Genomic DNA, 24,002 nt, shown 5'->3' on the forward strand with positions numbered 1-24,002 from the left:
TGTCCCCTAAGGTGTAGATTCACTCTCCCCTTGACAATTTTGGGGACTGAGATATCATCATAACAAATGAACCACTTCCCCAATAATCATCTCTGGGAGTTATCAAGGCAGATGTGGGTTTCTTGCTTCTGACCTGGCATTCTACTGTGGGGCATTTTCTATCTGCCAACCACGGGCTCTGCTGACACTCCTGTTTCTGTTTCTTTCATTAAGTTCTGCTGCTCATGATTCTGCATTACCACTTTTCAGGTTTACACTGCCCTTCTTCCTGGACACTTTGGTGCTTGCTTTTTTCTGGACACTAATCTGTTCTCAGGAACCACCATCTCCCATTATGTACCACCTTGCCCCACTGGGCATTGCTGCTGCTCTCCTGGGTACCACAGCTCCCACTGGAACTGGTGGCTCTGAGGCAGTAGAGCTATCCTGTACCAAAGTTCCATGGCAGTCCATAGGGGAGAAGGCCCCTCTCCTTTGTATGTTATGTTTGGTCATTGGGCACCATGACCATGACGCTTGTTCCTGTGTTCAACAGGATTAGTGAAATAGCTCTTTTATTTTAATTCCACCTCCCACTGCACTCCCATTCCCCAGACACATGACAAACAGTTATACTTAGAATGGTCCCGCCCCATCTGATGTCACTGGGTCATCAAATTGTTCTGTCCAAAGCTTCCCCCCTTTTTTCCATGCTCACTGCTTTTAATGAACTAGTTTAGCCAATTCACCAGTTACCCAGATATCTACTAATCCAATATACTGAGTTCCCATTTTTAGTTCACCAAGGCAGTGGACTCCCAAGAGGTCCCTTGGGAGGAGATAATGTCCAGGTACAGCGGAACGTTAAGGGAAACCTGGTTATTTGATTCATTCATTAACCAATCCTGCCTACTCCTACTCTACCTTGAAGCAACTTCTAATTCTTCATCCAAGGGGATGGTTACTGAACCCTCACTAACTTTGTATTTCACCATCTGCTGAAAGTAGCTGTGCGCTGAGGTCTCTGGTACCCCAGCAGTAGGATGGCGTGGCTATGACAAGCAAAGTTTATTGCCTGAGAACCCGGTGCTGAAAATAGATGGAGCTTGAAAAACTCAGTCTGGGCTTAAGAGGGTTTTAAAATACAAATCTCAAAAGGACAAATGGTGATGAGCTCCTCAATCCTCAGCACATCCCTCAGGGTGGTCTCCTGCCTCATCCCTCATTGCGCTCCATGTCTCTTCCAGAAGTATCAGCCTGGCGGCTTATGTCTGTGAGGTCCATGAGACTGTAGGTCTCACTGCTGAGGGGGGCTTCTCACCTGAGCTGCCTGACTGGCACAAAGTTGTTCTTTGCTGCCTCTTTCTCGTTCCTCTACATTGGTCCTCTTCTTCCATTTTTTGTTTTCATTTTAATCTTGTTTCTTTGTCTCTCTCTTGTCTGAATTTCTCTTTTCCTGTGTCTATCTTCTTTGCTTCTAAAAATTCTGTATCTTCCCTTCCCTGACTGTCTTTGTTCAATTTATTTGAACACACATTACAAGTATGCATGTGCCAGGACATGTGTTAGGTTGTAGGTTTGTATAGCTAAGTAAAACAAGATCGTTGTTTTCCTGAAACTTGGTTTATTGTTGGCATCGGAACTATAGTCCACAAAATTGAAAAAACAAAAAACAACAAAAAAAAAACAACCATTAGGTGACTACAGTATTTCAGGTGATTTACATAAGTTATTGTATTTAATTGTCACAAAAATCAATGAAGTAAGCATTTCGTTTTACATTGGCGAAAATTAACACTCAGACATGATCGGAGTTAGATGACTAGTGGACAAAGCTCCTGTATCCTCTTCCTGACCCAACCCTTTCTCTTTTGCGCCTCTCTTTTTTCTATTAACATTATCCCCTTCCACTTCCTTCTTCTCCTTCACACCACCCCCTATTATCTATACTTTCCCCTCCCTCTCAAATTCTCTGTACTTGTTTTGTCTGTTGGCCTTTTGTCTCCCCATTTTCATTCCCCTCTTCCCATTTTACTTTTTCTCCTCTCCCTTCCCCTCTCCCCCTGTCTCCCTTCAGTTCATTCTGGCATTCTGATGTTGCCTTTCCTCTTTCTCTCCTTTCTTCATTGCGTTCTATCGTCCTTATTTCTGGGAAAACAGAGCAATATCACATGGTGTGTTCGACTCAGGGTAGTTTTTAAAACAGGTTTCCTAACATCTAACTCTGCCTGACTCATGAATTCTTTAGTTTTTATTGGAATCATATGGGAGGAAACATTCCGTAGTTATTAAAAGCATGGACTGCCGAGTCCCACCAGCCTGGGAAACATTTTAGGACTGTGTCGTTTTGGTCAAGTTCTCTTTGCGCCTCCGTCTCTTCATCCTTAAATGGGTATAATGATGGGACCTACTATATAGACAATATATCAGGATTGAATGAGATAATGCATGTAAAGCATTTAGTGCCATATCTGTACAGAGTTACTCAATAAAGCTCAGCTAGTACTATTAAATTATATACGTTATTAAATTTTTTGCATTGTGTTCATTATCTCCCAAGAATTCTTTTGTCACCTTACACTGTTTCATACCTGTGTTTATAGTGACATATTTTTGCTTACCACAATGTTTTTCCTAGCCTGTCTGTCCTTTGGCAGATGCCCCAGCGGCCCAGGGCCTGCCCTTACCCTCAGCTCTCTTGCCCCACTTGATCTTGATGGTTTTCACAGATTCTGGCAGGGCTTTTCCTCACTTACTTTTCTCTAAGACCCTCTTTTCACATGTGGCTTGTTGGTCAAGATGTTTCTCAATCTCATTGCATCTACATCATTCCCTGGGAAAATGTCTTTAAGGTTCTGGTCCTTGATGACACGACTCCTTTTTGCCCAGGGCTGTTGCAGCTGATCACTCAGTATTTATACACTGTTTTTGTTTTCATGAAGTTTGGGTGGAAGGGGTGCTAAGACCGTGGACTCCAAAGCACATCTTGGCAAGGACACCTTGGCAGAATCCAGCCCCCATTGTGCAGGCCCCAGGGGGAGGCGGTGGGGTTTAAGATTCTCACAGTTCTGACTCCATCAGAAGCCCCACTCCCTGCTCAGGGAAGCATGTCCTCTTTTGTCTTATCTCCTCACAAAGCTGATGGCCCCAGAGCAGACACGATCTGTCTCCTTGGCAGCACCTATGCCCTCACTCTTTGGCCAGTCTGATCTTTTTTGACTCAGGCCAAGGTTTGACTTTCAGCTAGAATTATTATTAGCTTTCTCTAGCAGAGAGGCCTCTCAAAACAAGTCAGAGTTGGAATTCGGGTCCCCAGATTTGTGTCGTTAGGTAAATTCCATGTAAGGAAGGCACAATTTGTCCAGGAGAAAGAGGCAGTGGTAGATAAGAAGTAAAAATGGAAATTTTTAGACTCCAACTCTTGATAACACTTGGAATTTTCCCAACCCATAGAAACTTTTTTTGCTGAAAAAAGTGAGTGGTGACAAAGCGCTGAAGAGAGTAACTAAAGTCCTTGCTTTACTGATCCATTTACCTGCTCACGGTGTAATTTTTAGCTAACACCTTTCTCTGAGCAATGGGATGAAATATGCCCTAGCCTGTGCCAGGTTATTTCCCTAACACAGACACCGTGGGTATCCTCAGGGCATCAGCAGTGTGTCCGGCTGTTCCTTTTGGCCCAGGACTCCTGCCAAGTAACCATGAATGCAGGAATGGTTGGGGGGAGGAGTAGGAGGAGGGAAAGTTATAAACTAAACCTGAAAGTAGTCGGGCAAAGAGAGAGATCTGGTAGAGTTTAGACAAAAGTCTCAGGTAAAAGATGAGACTTAAATAAAAGATGGCAGTTGAGAAATCTTGAGTCCATGCTTTTGATGGATGGTGAAGATGCTCATTGATGCTTTGGCCCCAGCTCTGCTTTTTCCAGCCCCATCTGTCTAATACAAAAGCATAGATGAAGAACTCTTTGCGGACACTGAAGGTCTCTTGGCCATCATCATATTCTAGTTGCAGCCCCATGCAAGACAGAGCCTCCCTGAGGACTTAGGGTTGACTGCTCAACCTACCTGACCCCTTGTCCTTCTGAATTTTCTGTTTGATATTTCTTCCCAGTAACTCTGTCTCTTCATCTTTTAGACTTTTTCTGTCTTCAACCCTCTTCACCTCTTTCTCTCTTCACTGCCTCTGTTTCTCCCATCTTTTATCACTTCTTTCTATTTTCCTCTCTCCCTACTGTCCTTTTGCATTTCATTCCCCCTCACACTATTTTCCTTTAAAAAATTTTCTTTTGGGACTTTCCTGGTTCTTTTTATTTCTTCCCACCTCTTCTCTTATTTCCCTTTTATCCTTTCTCTCAGCATCTCTCTTTTCTTTTTATCTAACTCCAAGCTTCTTTTTGCTACTTTATTTCTTAAGCTCTATTTTTTTTTCTACCAGTCTGTGTGTTTCTCTGTTCTTGCTCACTTCCTTAACCTCTTTCTCTTTTCTTTTCCTTAAAAGACATTGTAATGTAAAATATAAACATATGTACAAAGAAGGGCACAAACCATTAATGTAAATTTTAGCAAAAATTTATTATAAATTCGGCACCTATGTAATTTCTGCAACGGTGAAAAATAGATCATTGCTAGGACGTGTAACCTCTAGTACGAGCCTTCCTGACCACGAGCTCTATGTTCCTTACAGCCTCATTTTTGTGAATATCATTTCCTTGGTTTTCTTTCATTTTGACCACCTATGTATGTCTCCTCCACAATATAGTTTAGTTTTGCCCATTTTTGTACGTTACGTACATGCAATCATACCATAAGTATTCTTCGATGCTTGCTTCTTTCACGAAACATTACTTGTAAGATTCATCCATGTTGCTGCTTGTAGCTATATTTCATCATTTTTATTGCTGCCTAATTCTCATTGTATGGACATACCGAAATTTACCCAATCTGCTGAACATCAAATTGTAGTTATCAGTACCTGTTTCACTTTTCAAAATAAGAGCTGGATTTGCTGCCCCCTTGTGTCTTGCAGCAACTATAACAACGTCATTGTATGTATCGTTTCTTACTCCTTACAGGCAAACTTAAGGCTCCGAAAACCAGCTGAGAGTTTCACCAACACAGTTTGCTCAAATTACAGCTTGGGGCTAAAGCAACCACACCTATTAGTTACAAAAAGCTCTACGGAGGGAGCTTTTTTATTAACAGCACCAACTCACCTCTGACTCTATTGAGTCACCAAAACAGAAAGGAATTTGGCATACATAGATTTGCCAATATACAGTTGGGAGGTGCTCTGGCGCCTAAGAGAATGTTTTTAAAAAAGATATCTTTTGCAATATTATTAATTCAGATACCAAGTTCTACTCTGAAAATAGGCTGGGGGAAATTCATTTCAATGGGTATTCCATTTTTTTTACTCAGCTGATGTTTATTGAATGCCAGACATTTTTCTAGGCACTAGAATATAAAACTAAACCAATACAATAAACAAATAACTGTTGTAGTATGCTGCTAGTTAGTGATAGGTACTTCCCAAGCGGTGTACTTCGAAGGTGACCGATCATAGTGATATTCAGCAATGAGGTAGGTAGCACTTTTTCTAGGATGAGTTCGTAAATTTAATTGCCTGACCTTGTATGAGCATGGCATGAAATAATCCATGTAAACATGACTCTCTAGCAGCCTGTGTCATTTCTGAAAGTCAATTCCAAGGACCAAATTTATCTCAAGAGTCTGACAAATGTTGAACAAACTTAAGCCCCTAGAGCTGTCTTATTAATTATCTTGTCAGTTTTATTTGAGGAGAAAAATAGTTACAAAATGTCCTTGGACCCTATAAATATCACTGTCTCTGTAGACACCCATCAAAGTTTGTATGGAATGTGGAAATTGCAGTGTGGCTTCTGATACTAGGCCATAAAAAACATTCTGACTTTCCCCCCATTGTCACTTGGATCTCTCCCTCTGGGAGTGGTTTTTCTGACTGACAGGCAATTGTGCACACCTATTTAATGCCTGTCACTGTACTCACTACCATAGAAGGATGTGTAGACCACCTCTATGCCTTTGCTCTGTCTTTATGTGGAGGGACCCTCCACCCCACAGAAGTGGCGCTGATGCTACTTCTCTGTAAAACACTTTAACTTGTCCTGAGAATTTTATATTTGAATGGGCAATCTCCTCTTTACTTCCAGAGACATTACTTATTCTTCTCTTATGACACATCTCAGATTTGCTTGATCGTATGACAATATGAAGGACAGCCTTTCCCAATAGGCTCTGAGTTCTATGTGCAGAGACTGCCTTATTTATAAACATACACTCTCCTCTTAACACATAGAGGGAAATATAGTCTATTGCAAAAAATGTCACTTGAATGATGAGGGAAAGGGTCTTTGGGACTTATAGTCCAGGTAGTTGGGGAATGGAGTAAAGGCTTTCAACATACAGTGAACCAAATGAAAAAGACGCCTAGCACCACACCTATAAGAATGGCTAAATTAAAAAATAATGACAATACCAAGTGATGACAAGGATGTAGAGAAACTGAATCACTCATACATTACTGGTGGGAATGTAAAAGTGTATAGTCACTCTGGAAAACAGTTTAGCACTTTGTTAAACTAAATATTCAAACACCATAGTATCCAGAAATTGAATTCCTGAGCATTTATATCAGAGAAATAAAAATTAATGTTCACTCAGAAACCTGTACAGGAATGTTCATAGCCGCTTCATGTGTAAGAGCTAAAAACTGGAATCAGCCTACATGTTTTTCAACAGGTGAATGATTAAACAAACTGTGGCATGATATCTACATCATGGAATGCTACTCAGCCATAAAAAGGAATGAACTATTGACACATGTAAAAATTTGAATAAATCTCCAGGGAACTGTGATGAGTTAAAAAAAAAAAAATCCACTTCCAAAAATTTTCATTTATATAACATTTTGAAATGACAAAATTTTAGAAATGGAGAACAGATAAGTGATTGCCAGGATTTAGGGATGAGGCAGAGGTGGGAGGGCGCTGGGTGTGGTGATAAAAGGGTATGTTAGTCAGCTCAGTGTGTGTTATCATAGTCTGGGTGACATAAAACAGACATTGACAGTTTTGGAGGCTGGAAACCTGAGATCAAGGTACTACATGACTGGTTTCTGGTAAGACCTCTCTTCCTGGCTTGTAGGTGTCCTCACATGGCCTATTTGTTATGTGCATGTGATGAGAGAAGGAGGTAGTGAAGAGCAAACTCTGGTGTCTCTGTATAAAGGCTCTATTCCTATCAGATCAAGTCTCCACCATTATGACTTCATTTAACCTTAGTCATTTCCTTAAATACCCTAACTCCAGTATAGTCACATGGGGCATCAAGCCTTCAACATATACATTTTGGAGAGGGAGGGAACACAATTTAGTCTACATAAAAAAAACCCCACAAGGGATTCTTGCAATGTAAGAACTGTTCAATATCTTGACTGTGTTGAATGTGGTGGTGGATACATGAATCTATATTGGTGATAAAATTATAAAGTTGCATACAACAGCACACACACACACACACACACACACACACACACACACACACACACACACAAATGACTACCAGTAAAACTGGGGAAATCTTAATAAGACTGGTGGATTACATCAATGTCAATGTATTGGTTGTGATATTATGCTATAGTTTTGCAAAATGTTACCATTGGGGAAAATTGAACAAAGTATAAGAGGGGATCTCTTTGTATTATTTCTTACAACTCTACAATGATCTCAATTTAGAAAAATAAAATATAAAGAAGCCTAGCTCTGCTTAGTTCTGTTTAGTCACTGCATGTATTATAATTTGAGGTTGAGCCACAGGAGAGAAATTAGTAAATAAATAGTAAAAGTATAAAATTCAAGGGGGAGACATCAAATGATAGCATCACTAAAAACATAAAACAAGCAAACAAGAATTCGAGGTAGCATACAAAGAGCTAAAACTTCCTTAAGGAAGGAGGGAATGACCCTGGAGCACAAGGTAAGAGTAAGGCATGACTGTTCCCCCTACTGGCAGCACAGCTAAACTACAAGTCTGAGCCACGGGAAGAAATCTGTAGCCTGGAAAATTTTGGTCCAGCAGCCAGAACGTGTAGAGGCCCAACACATCTCCTGGGTTTGGCTATGGAGCAAAGTTTGGAGACAAAAGGGCAGCCAGTTTGGGCCCAACCAGCTGTGGGAACTGTTGTGTATATTGTCACGTTCTTCCTTAGCATCCCCCCCACCCCACCCTCGCCACCTTTGGGTAGCAGCCATGCTCTTTCAGCAGGACTGACACTTCTCATTTCCCACATATCCAGAGGTGTGCCATGATCAGCCCAAATCAGTGGTGTAATTTCAACCCCTTTGCTACAGGGATTGGCCCATATAGGGGTGATGGATCCTAGTTGTTCTAAACAAAGGGAGAACCAGGACCATTATTCTAAGATTGGCGAAGGAAAGAAGCTTACTCTGTTCCACTGAATGTGAACAAAAACATATATGTAGTCTAGTTCATACTGGCATCCGTCTTGCAACTACCAGGGCAGCCAGATTTAGTTTAAGTCCCTGTCACAAAAGATAGGACAAAAAGATAGAAGGGAAAGAAACAAAACAAAACAGATTTCAATGATTTTGTTGAGCCACTTGGTCAAGTCTTCTTGAAACTCAACCTACTCCTAGATGTGGGTACCTAAAATGTTGATTTTTAAAGTAAATTCCTTTAATTGCTTATACCATATTGTATTAGAATTTCTGTTAATGGAAACATAGTATAGAACCACTGTAAATCTATCTCCCTGCCCAATCTTGCCCTGCCTCCAAAGAGCAAAAGATTTTATTCTAGAAGCAGAGAGAGGCAGGGCTGAATATCTAGTTGGTGGTGATAGGGTCCCAGCTATAGGACAGAGATTGCAAGTTGTTGAGTAAGATACTAAACAGCAAAGGAGTCATGTCTGGGAACAATGATAGAGGTGGTTCCCAGTTTGGAACGGGAAAAGGAAAGAGGTCTCAGAAAGTTTGGCTGATATCAGAAAGTATTGATTGTACTCTTTGGAAAGTAGACAGGGCATGTAGAGTTTATCCAGACCTCTCTCCTTTCCACCCTCCAGAGCCCTCAGCCTACTACTGAGGATAGGAAAGTCCTGGGTTGATTCTATGGAGGCAGACATATCAAAGTTCCAATCCTAGCAGAATGCCAGTGACAAGTGGACTGAGGAACTGACATAGGAAAAAGTGGGCAAGGTAGGTGACATCAGTGGGTTCATTTTAGGGGGTTGGAGTAGTCTTGTGTTATTCTTCTCTCCAACCCTCTTCCTTCTCTACAGGACACATCACTGATTGTGCTTTATGGAGAATGCTGCTGAGGCTTTTTCATAACTTGGAGCTTGGCAAAAATTGGATGCCCTGGGGCCGGCCCGGTGGCTCAGGCGGTTAGAGCTCCATGCTCCTAACTCCGAAGGCTGCCGGTTCGATTCCCACATGGGCCAGTGGGCTCTCAACCACAAGGTTGCCGGTTCAACTCCTCCAGTCCCACAAGGGATGGTGGGCTGTGCCCCCTGCAACTAGAAACGGCAACTGGACCTGGAGCTGAGCTGCGCCCTCCACAACTAAGATTGAAAGGACAACTTGACTTGGAAAAAAAGGCCTGGAAGTACACACTGTTCTCCAATAAAGTCCTCTTCCCCTTCCCCAATAAAATCTTAAAAAAAAATAAAAAATTGGATGCCCTTCAACTTTCCCTTCAGCCTCTTCTGTCCTGCACAACATTTTTCACTCTCCTGTCCTTCATTTTCTTTCAAGTCCTCTCTTTCCAGAACTGTCTTGGTGTCACAGAAAGAGTGTTGTGCTTAGAATCAGGTGAGCTAGGGTCTGAATCCTAGTTCTGTCTTTCAGCAGTTCTGTGACCTTGGCTAGTCCCTTTACCTGTCTTGATGCCAGTTTTCTCATCTAAGAAAAAATCCAAGAAGGAAAGAGCATGATCAAAGACTTGGTGTGAGCTTGGAGGTCATGTTCATGCAGTGAAGAGTTTTGATCTGGCTGACCTCTCTAGTGTTACTTGGAAACATCATCAATCATCCTGAAATAAATATATCCTTGCTTTCAGATCACGTATTTTTGAGTGAAACCACTGTTTTCTCTGTGCACAGTCTTTGCATGCATTGCGTGCTTCTCCAGATTAGTCTTCATCAGGGCCTTTCATTATACTTCTGTTTCAGCCATCCTGAAGAATGATTATTTCTTCCCTCTGTCACTCAGGAACCTTTGTAACTTTTATATATACCACTCAGCCTTTAACTGTTCCAAACATAGCATTCAAGTTTCATGAAAATTTATCCATTTAGTTTTGAATGCTGTAGTGACAGATAGAATCTTAATTTTCTTTCTAAATGTAGAAAATATGGCTGGACAAAAATATTACTTCAGGTAAAGAGCACGTTCAACATATTTCAAACAGAGCTTCGTTAGAAAATTATTGTATAATCAATGGCATGGAGCATTTGAGCCCTTGAGGAAGTGCTTTAATAGTCCAGTCCTCACTTATTCATTTGGAGTGTTATTTACAAAGGACCACCTATAAGCTCCACAAACAGTTCCCAGTAGGGAAGAACAGAGAGCCGTCCTTGGTCCTAAGCACTACAGAGGGAAATGAGTGGGTGTTATGTCTGCACTGCTTCCTACACTTGAAATCTATGCATTACTGAGGGTCGCAGTCTCACAGAACTGAGAGAGCTAGATGGTGAACTGCAGGCCCGGGAGTCCAGTCACAGCCCCAGGGAAGCCTTCCTGGGTTTGTTTTGAACGTGTTGTTGAGGACGGTGCTTTTTTGAGGCACCTCTCAGTGGCTCTCTAATGAAGACCCATAGGAGAGGTTTTGCTCAGGACTCTGCATCGGGAATGGTGCTCCACCTGAAAGCCTTGTTTGCTTTTACAGTGTAGCCACTGAGAACCTTCTCACTCTTCCCATCTCCTTTTTCACATTGGTGGCTACAAGCATAGAGCCAGTTTTGTGGCCGCTCCTGTAACATGTGTACAGGAGTACATGGAATTCATTTGTGTACAAACTCCAGTCCTGGATACATCTTATTTACACTTCTTGCTCTTATATACCTCTGCTTTTGTTTTTACTGATTTTAAATTTTTTAGTACAAAATTTCCAAACATACTTAAAAATAGAGAGAATAATACAATGAGCCTCTATATAGTCATTTCCCAGACTAACATTATCAAGATTTTGCCATATTTGCATCATTGATTCCTTTTGGTTTTTTGTTCATGGCTGGAGAATTTTGAAGCAGGTCCTAAATAGCATGGCATTTCACCCTACCGACTTCAATAGGCATCTCTAAAAATTTTGGACAAGTTCTTAAAAATCCATAATGACACTATCACACCTAAAAAATTATTAATAATTCCTCAGAATCATCTAACTCAGTCCATAATCAAATTTCCTATGTTATCTCAAATATATCTTTTTATAGCCTATTTGATTCAACCAGTATCTGAAGAAGGGCCACACATCACATTTGGTTGTATATCTCAATTTTCTTTTACTTTATAATAGTCCCCCTCTTCCTTTGCCATTTATTTATTGATTTGTGTCTTGTAGAATTTTCCACATTAAGTTAGGAGACAATCCTCATCCCTTTTTTTCAGCTCCATAGTTCTCCATTGGGTAGATGTTACATATTTTATTCACACCTCCTGATAAGCGTTTGTGTTCTTTTCGATTTTGGCTACTACAAATGACATTACAATGACTAGGTTTTGTGTACATCATTTTATATTATTGCCAGTGTATTTTAGGTATAGATTTCTAAGCATGAGATTGCCGTATCAAAGAGAAATGCATAGATTAATATTATTTCATGACATATTTTTGGCTATTTTAAAATAGAAGATAGTGTTATATTTTATGCATTTTTGATAGCTATTGAAAAATTTTTTTCAATTCAGTTGGGGTATAAATTAATTTCTATTTCATTATAATGCTTTATGAGGCACTAAATAAAATACGTTTATGATTGCATGTATGTTTACCATTTATAGGCATAAGACTCTTGTGACAATCAATGTTAATCATGGATTACCCATATACCTCCCTGTCCCCCCACTTCACCAAAGTGAACACCATAACGCCAGATCAACATTTCCCTACTCTCCCCCATGCTTTCCCCATAACTCACATCCTAAATTTGTCATTGCCAGCCCAGTTTCTACATTTTTTGCGAGAATGGGTCAAAAAAGATTTTACGGCAGGCAAAAATGACTTAGGGAGAAAGGTAGAGGTATATGGGAGCTGAGGAAACTGAGGCCACAGAGGCTGGAAGTGGACAATGTGGTAGAGGGGGAGATAGCAAATGAGAGGTGCCCGAGGACGCCGAGGTAGGAAGTAGGGGGGAGATACATAGGAATAAGAGAAATGGTGCTACAACTTATGAGTTTGATCACTTTTGTCTCCTTTTAGAAAAGCAAGTTAATACAATTCTTCTGTAATTACTTGTTTGGCTCTTATATGCATCTTGAACATAACACCGTGTGGAGATGAACCTGTGGTATGTCATTGCACAGCAGGTGTGACACTGAGACGTCAGTAGGAAGAGCCCAGGAGCAACAGTGATGAATCCTGATGTGTTAGCAAATGCCCCCTTCACTTGGTGAGTTACTTAGCTCAGTAATCTATGAAATGTCTGTAATGTCTGTAAATACTGTTACATACTGTTACCCAAGGGACACATCACTGCCTCTTACCTCAGGGCAGGAATGAGATAGTCAAGCCTTTGATAATCTCTAAGTGGTGGGTTACTCAGCACGTGAAAAGAAAGTTTGCAGATTTTTGTTTGTTTGCTTTCCTTGTGAGGTGAGAGGGGGACCAAGAATGGATGACCTAGTTTTCCTATCTGAGTGGAGATTCCTGAAGGCAGTAAGTGTAGCCATGTTTCTTGGGGGTCAGAGATACCTCCTCTCTTCTGCAAGTCAACCTGGGTTCCCAGCCAAGCGCACTGAGTCCAGTCGATTCTATCAGACACAGCTCTGCCCTTTAGGGGCTTATGAATTATTAGAATTGTTGTCACAGTCACAGCTTACTCAAACTCAAAATAGCATGGCAAGTGTACCAGAGATATCAGAAAAGATTTGTATGGCTTAGGAGGGAGAAAGTCTATTCTCACAGGAAATAATAGTCAGGGAGTGTTCCCAGTGTATGCAGGATTGTAACTCACCCATTCATCAAATGCCAGCTTCCTTTAATGCTGTACTTGATGTGTCAGTGCATAAGCTGGAGGAAGAACCTGAACTCAGACTGCTCACCTTTTCTTGGGGTAGACACATAATCCTACCATCACCTGGCACGGTGGTTAAGAGAGTGGGCAATGCCATCAGATTGCCCAAGCTCAAGTCCATCCTCTACCACCCGCTGGCCAAGTGACCCAGGACAAGTAGATGAATCATTTCAAGGCTTATTTGAGTCATCCACGAAAGGCAGAAAAACAAGAGCCTACTTTATAAGGTTGATAGGACAATAAAATGTAAACCTTTAGCAGAGTGCCTGCTAAGCATATAATAAGTGCTTACTAAATACTAGCAATCCTTTTAAATGTGGTATGGAAAACGTGGTCTGTTATAGAATACACAGGAACTCCCTGCCCCATCGCCGTATTCAGCAGTGAGCCTACCAGGCTGAGCAAAATGGTGCTCTATGAAGATGGAAGAAACAGCAAGAAGAGAGAGGTGGGATTCCAGGTCCTGTTCTGGGAAAAGAGAGGCATCACCTCGGTGAGTTGAGAAAGGGTAAGGTGATGGGAGCTATGCTTGGTGAGTTACACTGAGACCCAGTCATGGGGGAACTTGAGTGCCACATTAAGTAATTAACCAGTGTGGTGGCCCCAAAGTGTGAGGGCAGGTGTTGATTTCCATACTTACGCGTCCTTCTTATGTAGACTGCTGAGTTTGCTTGAACAGAAAAAAACTTGGAGTACACATTGACTCAGGGAAAGAAATAATCTAGAGATATGTGGATCAGGGGGTCATTATTTCATAACTTTGGTCATTAAAAATTTTGAAGAGTTTTCTAAATAACCATCAGTTCTTATTTATTCAGAAAACATTTAATAAGGAAAAATTATGGGTATAACAATATCTCTTCTTTGGGAAAATAGAAAGTAGCTCCTTGTATATATTTCAGAGAATCTGGGGAAGGAGGGTGGTGGAGGAAGGAAATCCTGCTAAAGCTACGGGTGTTTCATATAATTGTGGGCCCACAAATTATTAGGGCAGGGAGGAAACTTATACACATACAGTACATCACATCTAATTTTAGGGACATGGAAATGTAGGACCAACAGGGCAAGTTATCTGGGTCACATAGCAAGTCAGTGACAGAGTGTAGGCGTCTCGTTTCTCTTTCTTGTTCTTTCTACATAGTTCTTGCTAATACTATCACTCTCCTGTAGTTCTTAGAGTTTATATATGTAGCTATCCACTAACTAAGTATCAGATTTACACCTAAGAAAGACCTGTGTATATATATGTGCAGAGGTATGTGACACCACTTAGTCATGCCAGATGCCAGTTGCTTCCAGAAACCATGGGTCCCCGAGGTCTGAAATGCAGTTTAGTCAAACAGTAGCAAAACGTCCACAGAAAATAGTAAAGGTATCACCTAAACAGGAAAGGTTTAGGATGGATACCAAAGACCTAAGGTGGCTGCCATGTAGAGCAATGCTTGGGTCCCATGAGCTCACTCTGGTGCAGACTTGGCTGGTTCTGGGCTGGTGTGTTTTTATATGCGTGGGCCTTCTGGACCTGTTACCCATGGGCACTCAGATAAGGGGCTGCAGGCACCGTGGCCTTGTATATGAGGAACTTGACAGGGCTCCCTGAGCAGGGCTTTGGCTCCTGGAAGCTGAAGGAGGGGGAAATGCTGCTCTGGAACTGGTGCCCCAGAAAGCTGGCAGGAAGACTGAGCTTATACTTGCCTTATGGACTGGCCTTATCCCTGTCCATCGCCAGTTCTAGCCTCAGCCTCACTTTCCTACTTGTCTTTCAGGCTCTGTCTGGCAATGAATATCCTGCTACCCAACCCCAAGGTAGGTGTGACCAACACCCATCTCAGGAGATGGGCTCTGTCTCCCTGGAACTTCTCCCTCTCATTCATACAGGAGTCACACTCTGGGCCTAGAATTGGGTACTGAGGAAGACAATAGCTTCTCTGGGATACCAAAGAGAGAGAATCTGGAGTCTGAGGAGTCTTTGCTCCGAAGTGACTAACAAGTGAGGACCCTTTACTCCTTTGCTCCTGAATCAGGTCTACAGTGGAATTAACTGAGATCGTTGACAGATCAATGTTGGCTTCTAAGAGAAAGAAAGAGCAGTTTTTAATACAGCAATAGACTAAACAATTAATGGGACTGGCTGTGAAAGATTGCACCTGTTTTTCACCCTGTTCTTTCGTCTTGTTTGCATATTGCACATGACCCTCCAATTTTCTTCACCTATATCAAATACTGCAACCAAAAAGTTAACTTTAGACTCCCAAATTAACTTCAAACCAAAGCTAATCAAAAGTTGAGGCCCTAGATGGGCTCTGCCCCCTGCAACTAAGATTGAACACAGCACCTTGAGCTGAGCTGCCTCCCGGATGGCTCAGTTGTTGGTTGGAGAGGGGGTTCTCAACCACAAGGTTGCCAGTTCAGTTCCTCGACTCCCTCAAGGGATGGTGGGCAGCGCCCCCTGCAACTAAAATTGAACACGGCACCTTGAGCTGAGCTGCCACTGAGCTCCCAGATGGCTCAGTTGGTTGGAGCATGTCCTCTCAACCACAAGGTTGCCGGTTCGACTCCCGCAAGGGATGGTGGACTGTGGCCCCTGCAACTAGAAAACGGCAACTGGACCTCGAGCTGAGCTGCACCTTCCACAACTAAGACTGAAAGGACAACAACTTGACTTGGAAAAAAGTCCTGAAGTACACACTGTTCCCCAATAGTCCTGTTCCCCTGTTCCCCTTCCCCAATAAAAATCTTAAAAAAAAAGAAAAAAAAAAAAGTTGAGGCCCTAGAAAGATGACTGTAGCAGAGCAAATTCTCCCTACTTTTTCCACTGAGTTTCAAAAGTTACTTCTCAATAATTAATTCATTGTTGGGAGACTGGGCATTAGAATGTGATATCCAGCAATGCACTCATACATTATTCACTCAACAAACATTTATTGAGAATCTACTACATGTTGAGCAATATTCTAGATGCTGGGGATCCCTATGGTCTTTTACTTTTATCAATACTATAAAATTTACCTGAACACTGGTCAAGAAAGCAGAGTGAAGAATAATTTGTCTTTTGTCCCCGCCTCCCCAGACTGTGCAGCATCTAGCAAATGAGATGTTGAATGAATGAAACTTTTTCTAACTTTTACAGTTCATCAGGACTGTCCAATTCCTTTAACAGAAATTTTTTTTTGGCCTGAGAAGCAAGGCATCTGCATAATGGAGCTACAAGTCACCTACATATTATGTGTGCACTACGTATTTCAAATACAGAGATTCATTAGTAAATACATGTGAGGCTGCAAAAGAACATGTTCAGACTATTTTGTATTTACAAGGTTGTCATTACAGTGATAAGAAGATGCATGGAAAAATTCAGATCACAGAGGGTTAAACTAGAGGCCAATAGATACAAGGCACAAAAAGCATGGATTCATGGTTTTGAAAGCAAACAATTAGGAGTGGGCAATGAGCAAAAGAAAAGTTATTTACTTTCTGTTATGGAAATTTTCAGCATAAAAAAGTGGAGAGTATAGTATAATTAATACTCATGTGCCCACCACCCAGAGTCAACAATTATCAACTCATGGTTAATTATATTTTGTATATACTCCCACCCATATTATTTTAAAGGAAGTCTCAGATATTATGTTAAAGAAAATGTTTTAGAGTTGCAGTTGGCTGGTGGTTGTTGAAGCTGGGTAATGGATAGGTGATCTCACCATCTCCCTCATTTTTATATGTGCTTGAAAGTTTCCATATACAGATTAACAAATAAATAGAGTTTTGCTTTTGCCATTACAGAAAATTATGTCCGAGAATAGGATAAATAGTACTCTGTCTTTCTTCTAAGTTGTGTTTCAGTTCAATATAAGGTATTTGTAAAAGCTTTCATATTTACAGACTAAAACAAGCGGTGATATTCTGGCAATAAACTTTAATAAATTATTTAAATAGAGGCTTCTGACAGAAAAACTACAACACATTCCCCCCCACCCCCACTCCCCCGCTTCTAAAAGTAGTTAGTATTTATGGACTCTACTGTGGGTCGACACTTCGTTAAGTGCTCTGTATTGCAAGGCACAGTGAGTGGAGGGTGAGAGTAGAGAGTGAGAGGTTGGCATACAGCCAAGAAGAGCTTTCTAACAGCCAAAGGGTAGAGAGATCCACTGCCTCTGGAGAGCGTGAGCTCCATGGCACTGGGGTGTTCACGCTCAGGGGGGTGACTGCCTGACTGTCAATGGGCATCTGTGATTATTTGGACTTCAGTAGTGACCCGAATCCTGTATCACTGGGTCTGTCTGAAGATTGACAATGAAAAGCCTCCTCCCTCTGAGTGAAGAGTTATGTTCACACTAAATTAAAAGCTGATCATCTTATGCCTATTTTAGGCTTCACATGCAATAAATCAGTCACTGGTGCATCTGATCAGGGTTGGATTAGATAATTTCCCAGATCCCTTCCACAACTTGACTCTGTTCTACATACTTTTTAATTTCCAGGTCACATGGTAGAGGCTCAGCCAAAGTAATTGAATGCAAGTGTGATCCAAGTTTATTCTGTGGTTGTTATGAAACACACATTTGTTGTCCAGAACAGCGTCTCCTCACTTGCAAAGGAGAGAATTAAATTTCTCTTCATTGTTTTTCTTGAAAAGGTCAGGCTTGGAGGGAGGACAGTGTGTGACATGATGGAATTTTCTTTCTCCTCCACCCCTTACTTTTCTCCTTCCCTTTACCTTGATGAGTAGAGGGTCTTTGATATAATAGAACAAAGGGACAGAAACATTCCTAACAAATCAGTTATGCAATGGTAGTTGGTCAGTATCAGTAGGAGAAAGGTTTATTTGCTTGTAGATGCTCCACTTTGACGACTCAATCATGGCCTTGAAGATAAAGCAAAAGAACAGAAGGGACCTAAGCGAAGACAGAAAAGAGATCAGGGAGAGAAGGGAAAATTTTATACCCACATTATAGGTGGATTCTCAGTGATGGGTGACTTGATGGAAAAGGAAAGTTGTGCCCTGTCCTCTGAACTCCATGAGTATGTCATCCAACCACAGGAAGACTCCGATAATGCACTCTGCTCTCATTCCCTTCTAGACATTCCATAAAAAAACAGGGTGTTAGAGTTGAACAGCTGCATACCTTTCTAAAATCACCTCGGGACACTGATCTCTGAGGTAGGAGGGCCACAATTCGATCTTGAAGAAGATACATTTCCATGGTACTGGCTGCCCGGCAATAGGAGCGTACGTAAGGATCAGACCTCATGTCATATGTCATAAAAGGCCCTGAGTCACTTGGCTGACTGATGTCATTGGACGTGGAATGGACGGGACTAATCACTATTATGCCATGTGTTAGTATAGGGGTTGGTATATAATAGTTGAAAATTCAGTTGTTTGAATGAATAAATAAATAAAAAATGTACTGTTCCCCACATGTAACATTGTTGGGCCTTGCCCCTTCTTTAAAACAAGGGGAAGGAAGCTGTCTTTTATTTTGGGTCAAATATGAAATGGGGACAATAGTTTTTGAGGATTTGGTAATTTTTCTCAATACTCCACCCCCGCCCCCCACTTTTCTTTTTACCTCCTGGACCATGGCACTCTTCCTTTGTTAAATGCTGCAGAACATTTCCTGGTAAATGGCCCTCTCAAAGAACAGGCCATGCACTAAAAAATAAGCACAAAGGAAAACAGAGTATTGTGGAGTAAGAGTTCAAGAGCATGAAGACTGGGGTAGTTTAGATTTTGGTCTGTGACTGAGACAAATGGGGCTGAGGCATGGATGTAACTATGATAGTACCTTGCGTGACGGTGGCACAGAGGACTCAGACAATTGAGCAAAGGCACAGAAGAGAAGCTCAATGGTGGTAGTGAGGGGAGGAGGGAAAGAAAAGGAAAGGATTTTCATACATCATGATTGAAGATGAGGAAGTTGGTGGTAGTAGTGGGCTGAGCACCTGTGATGCTTCCTTTGCTGGATTCCAAGGTGAGCAGCCCTATGGTTCCTTTTTGGTAATGTTTTGGGATTGGGCTTGCTGGATTTAGTTTACTCTTTGGATATTTTCCCTCTCTGATCCTTAGTTTAATATTTTGCAAAATAATGTCAACCTCTACTCAAATCATAGAATTTGACATAGCTTTCTGAAGGCACTAAGCTTTTTGGAGGACAAGGAAAAATTATCAGGCACCGTGGTAGTCTCCAAAGATGACCACTGCCAATTCCTTCCCTCCGTGTAGGCACATGCCACTTTCCCACCAAGAGGTGGAGTTTATTTCCCGTGCTCTCAAATCTGGCCCTATGATTGCTTTGGCCAATAGAATATGATGGGAGTGATGTTCTGGGATTTCGGACCCTTGACTTAAGAGGACTGGCAGCTTCCGTTTCCTTTCTCTTGGAATTCTTCTTGGAAACCAGTCACCATGCAGTGAGGAAACCTAAGCAGCTACGCTGAGAGGCTAAGTGGAGGAATACCATAATAGTGAATAAGGCATTCTGAAAACTCACACATGGCAGGAGCATTGTGGAGAAGGAAGGCAAACCTATATCGCTAGTAACTATCTACTCCAGGGAGAATAAAGCACTGCCCCTTCCCTGATGGAAATGCTCATATGTAATGAAAGTGCCACCATGTGTTGTTGGTTCCCCATGGAATAGTGCCCCTATCAAGGATTCAGTGTTGATCTCCGATATTGGCATTTGGACACTAAGCAGTGGACTTAGAGAATACCCTATTGACAATTGTGATAATCCACACAGCATTGTTTCTGACAGGGAACTCATTTTAAAGCAAATAAAATCTGGCAGTGGGCTCATGCCCATGTAATTCACTCATCTTATCATATCCCCCATCACTCTGAAGCAGCTGGCCCAATTGGACAGTAGGATGGCCCTTTGGAAGACTCAGTTGTAGAACCATCTAGGCGATGGCAGTTTGCAGGGCAAGGGGTAATGTTCTGTCAGATATGCTCTGCATTAGCAACCAAGATTTGCTGCTGTTTCCCCAGCTCCAAGAATTAAGGGTTGGAAAACTCTCTCAAAATTACCCCTAATGTACACTACTGATTTTTATTTTTTATATTATTATTTTTTATTCCTTGCTTCCTGTCCCCACAACTTCGGACTCAGCTGGTTTAGAGGTCTTGGTTCCCAAGGGAGGAATGTTTCCTCCAGGGAACAAAACAATGGCTCCATGAAAGTGGAAGCTGAGACTACTACCTGGGCTCTTTGTACCAATAAACCAACAGATTATGGAGGAACTTCCTGTTTGGGCTCAGCAAGGGTGGAACATTCTGGGAAGGAAAATTCCTTATTGTGGAACTGTCAGGCGCATTTATATCCTTGGTCCCTGGGCAGTGAGTGCCAATAGAAACTTCTAGTCATTGATCCAGCCCCCAAACGTAACCCTCCCCCTTCCCAAATGCCTCTTAAGGAAATGGTTTTGCCCCTCTCTGAGAATCACTTTTCGTTCGTGCATCATTTCAAGAGTGACAATGTTTATTTTTGTAACATTTTGATAAGCAATAATAGAACAATAAGCTTTATAAAATAGTTCTTATTGAGCCAAACAACAAATTAGAGACATGGTTTTCTTTCTTTTCTCTTTCCCACTACTCTGTTTTCTAGTTAGGGATTTAGTTTTAAACCATTTCATGGATTTAAATTATGATCACAAACTTTAAGAAATTGGCCAAGGTGAGACCACTGGCCTTAAAGATATCTGGACTTGGCAATCTCAAAATTGTGGATTTCAGGGCATCAGAGCTCATTTGATAGAGAACAAGTTGCAATACCATAGGGTTATTTGTCTTGATAGAAATATTACTTTATTAGATAAAACATTCTGCTATACATAAGGATGCATTACATTGGCCACTGCATAGCAAGCTCACGTTCTAAATTAAACTTAATTTGTGCCAAGGGGAATTGCATCAGCTGGTTATACATACATATGCACCTGCGTGCACACACACACACACACACACACACACACACACACACACACCCCTCTGGTGATTCTAATTTCTCTGTTCTTGTTTTTCATCATAATGTTTATTATAGCAACAAATGCAAAATAGTTCCAGAGAGTTTTTTCCTGGTGTTGAGTCATACACTCTGATTCCAAGACAAGTTCTATAGCCTTTCTCAGCTTCACACATTTTCTATACGCTGTTCTCAGGCTCCATTCCCACCTTGGCCCATGGCTGCAACCTGAAACATCTCCCATCACACCTCAGAGGCTGGTTAAGTCAGTTTACTTCTCTGGGCATCAACTGCCTTAATTCAGAGGCAAGAATACTGACTTGAAGGATAAAAAATGTAATAAGCTTAAAAATCCTTCCCAGTGTTAGTGTTCAGCAGCTCTGATTTAATTTGTTCTTCTTACTGTGTCAGGTACAAAGCTAGTGGAGTGACACCTCCCCAGAGCTCTTTAGCTGCGTAGCAGCCCCCGAGGAGACAGATCCTGACTCCAGGTACTGCCTAAAATGCCTTATTAGAAGCTTCCCTGCTCCATTGAGTGGTCTCCACCCTCCTTCCTGCCCTCTAAGGATTCAGGTTTCTAAGTATAAAGCTCTTCAAAACCATATATGGCCACAGTCAGAGGGCACCTAAGCAATGCCATCTACTCTAATTCTTCATTGAACAGATGGACAAACTGAGGCCAAGAGAAGTGATTTCTCCAAGGTCATAGAGCCAAAAAGTAGCAGAACTGAGATATCTCTTTATATCTCCTGACTTCCGGTTCAGTGCTCTTTCCACTGGACCAGGGTGCCGGTACCTGTCATCAAATGAGTACGGCTTCACAGGGATGATGTATCTAGAGATGGCTTTATACGCTGTATTTTCTTTGGTAAGACTTCAAGCTGAATTTCTCTTTCAACTCTAAAATATTTGCACTGAGCATCAGTGATCTGTGGGCACTGTTGCTCTAGTAAGCCCAGCAGTAGAAGTGGCATCCCCAGTAGGAACAGGGAGCCTGGCGGGTCAAATATGCCTCACTCCTCTTCCTGGGGACTGTGGCCTCAGTGTGGCCTAGGGAACCATTTGCTGAGAAGATATGACTTTCAGTTCTTAGAGTCTGCAATGGTTATATTCAGTGATGAGAAGGTAGAAAGACATTTATTTAGCAAATGTATTGTTCTAGATTCCATGCTGGGAAGTGCACTGATTAAGCAGGGGTTTTGGAGACAGTCATATAGGTTCAAATCCCAGTTCCATTAATTATTAGCTGTTGAATCTTGGGCAAGTTATCGAACCTCTCTGCTTTAGCTTACATATGTGCAAAATGGAGCTGCAGCTACTATTACTACATGTAGGGATGAAATAATTAAAGTATACTAAGGCCTTAGGACAATGCCTGATACCTAGTAAGTGCTGTATAGCAATTGCTGTTACTATAAAATTTAAAATATATTCACATAAAACACCAACACATATTTTGCTAGAATGAAATGATACACATTTAATATATAAGAATAGCATCTTTTCTTACTGCCGAATAGTATTCCACTGTGTATACATACCACAACTTCTTTATCCATTCATCTATCGAAGGACATTTTGGTTGTTTCCACGTCTTGGCCACTGTAAACAAAGCTGCAATGAATATTGGAGCACACGTGTCTTTATGTATAAATGTTTTCAGATTCTTTGGGTAGATACCCAGGAGAGGGATTGCTGGGTCATATGGTACTTCTATTCGTAATTTTTTGAGGAACCTCCACACTGCTTTCCATATGGATGGATCTTGAGAGTGTAATGCTGAGTGAAATAAGTCAGAAAAAGCAGAGAACCATGTGATTTCACTGATATGTGGTACATAAACCAAAAACAACAAAAGAACAAGACAAACAAATGAGAAACAGAAACTCATAGACACAGACAATAGTTTAGTGGTTACCAGAGGGTAAGGGGGGCGGGGGGTGGGAGATGAGGGTAAAGGGGATCAAATATATGGTGATGGAAGGAGAACTGACTCTGGGTGGTGAACACACAAGGGGATTTATAGATGATGTAATACAGAATTGTACACCTGAAAGCTATGTAATTTTACTAACAATTGTCACCCCAATAAATTAAAAAAAAAGAATAGCTACCTATGAGGATATAAGGGAACTACAATAAAGCAAAAACAACCCCCCCAAACCCCCCAAAAAAAACCTAGGCAAGTGATTCTAGAGCCCTTGCTTTTAATGACAGATACTGTTTCCTTATTCAAGGCATCAAGCATCCATGCAGAGGCAGGAGGAGCACTAGAAGGCGGTCTCCTGTATCAGATGGGAATTTAGGCCCTTCTTTTCCAATCCTTAACTTCAGGACCTGCAGTCTGTTCATAGTCATACTGTTTAAAGAGCCTGCTCATGTTCTCTAGCTACACCAAGCTTCTGCAGAGAGCAAAGAGATGTGTTTTCAACTGCAGGAAGCATCGTCTTTGATGCCTGGAATGCAGATACATGAGCTTCATCAATAAGTTTTATACAAATAGGTAGGAAAAATATAATTGTGAGAGATTGAAAAAAAAACTTAATGCCCCAAATAGAGGACTGGATAAATAAATTATGCCCAAACATACAACAGAATATAGGCAGACTACAAGATAGAATAATATTAAGGACCTAGAAAAATATTCATGATACTCGTGTACTGTTATTGAAAAGATAGATCACAGTGTGGTATGTAGAATGTATATATATATATATATATATATATATATATATATATATATATATACACACACAGAGG

General features: G+C 41.3%; 1 long non-coding RNA gene across 1 annotated transcript; it reads left to right on the forward strand.

The window, feature by feature from the left end:
* The first annotated feature begins 8,521 nt into the window (after nucleotides 1-8,521).
* Nucleotides 8,522-23,926, forward strand: LOC148754786 (uncharacterized). The gene is made up of 3 exons (XR_016019757.1): nucleotides 8,522-9,235; nucleotides 9,319-12,648; nucleotides 13,617-23,926. It is a non-coding gene; the product is annotated as an uncharacterized LOC148754786 (long non-coding RNA).
* Nucleotides 23,927-24,002: the final 76 nt, after the last annotated feature.

The sequence above is a fragment of the Rhinolophus sinicus genome, chromosome 17 (genome assembly GCF_057876585.1).
Source record: "Rhinolophus sinicus isolate RSI-liver-muscle chromosome 17, RSI-T2T, whole genome shotgun sequence".
NCBI classification, from domain to species: Eukaryota; Metazoa; Chordata; class Mammalia; order Chiroptera; family Rhinolophidae; genus Rhinolophus; species Rhinolophus sinicus.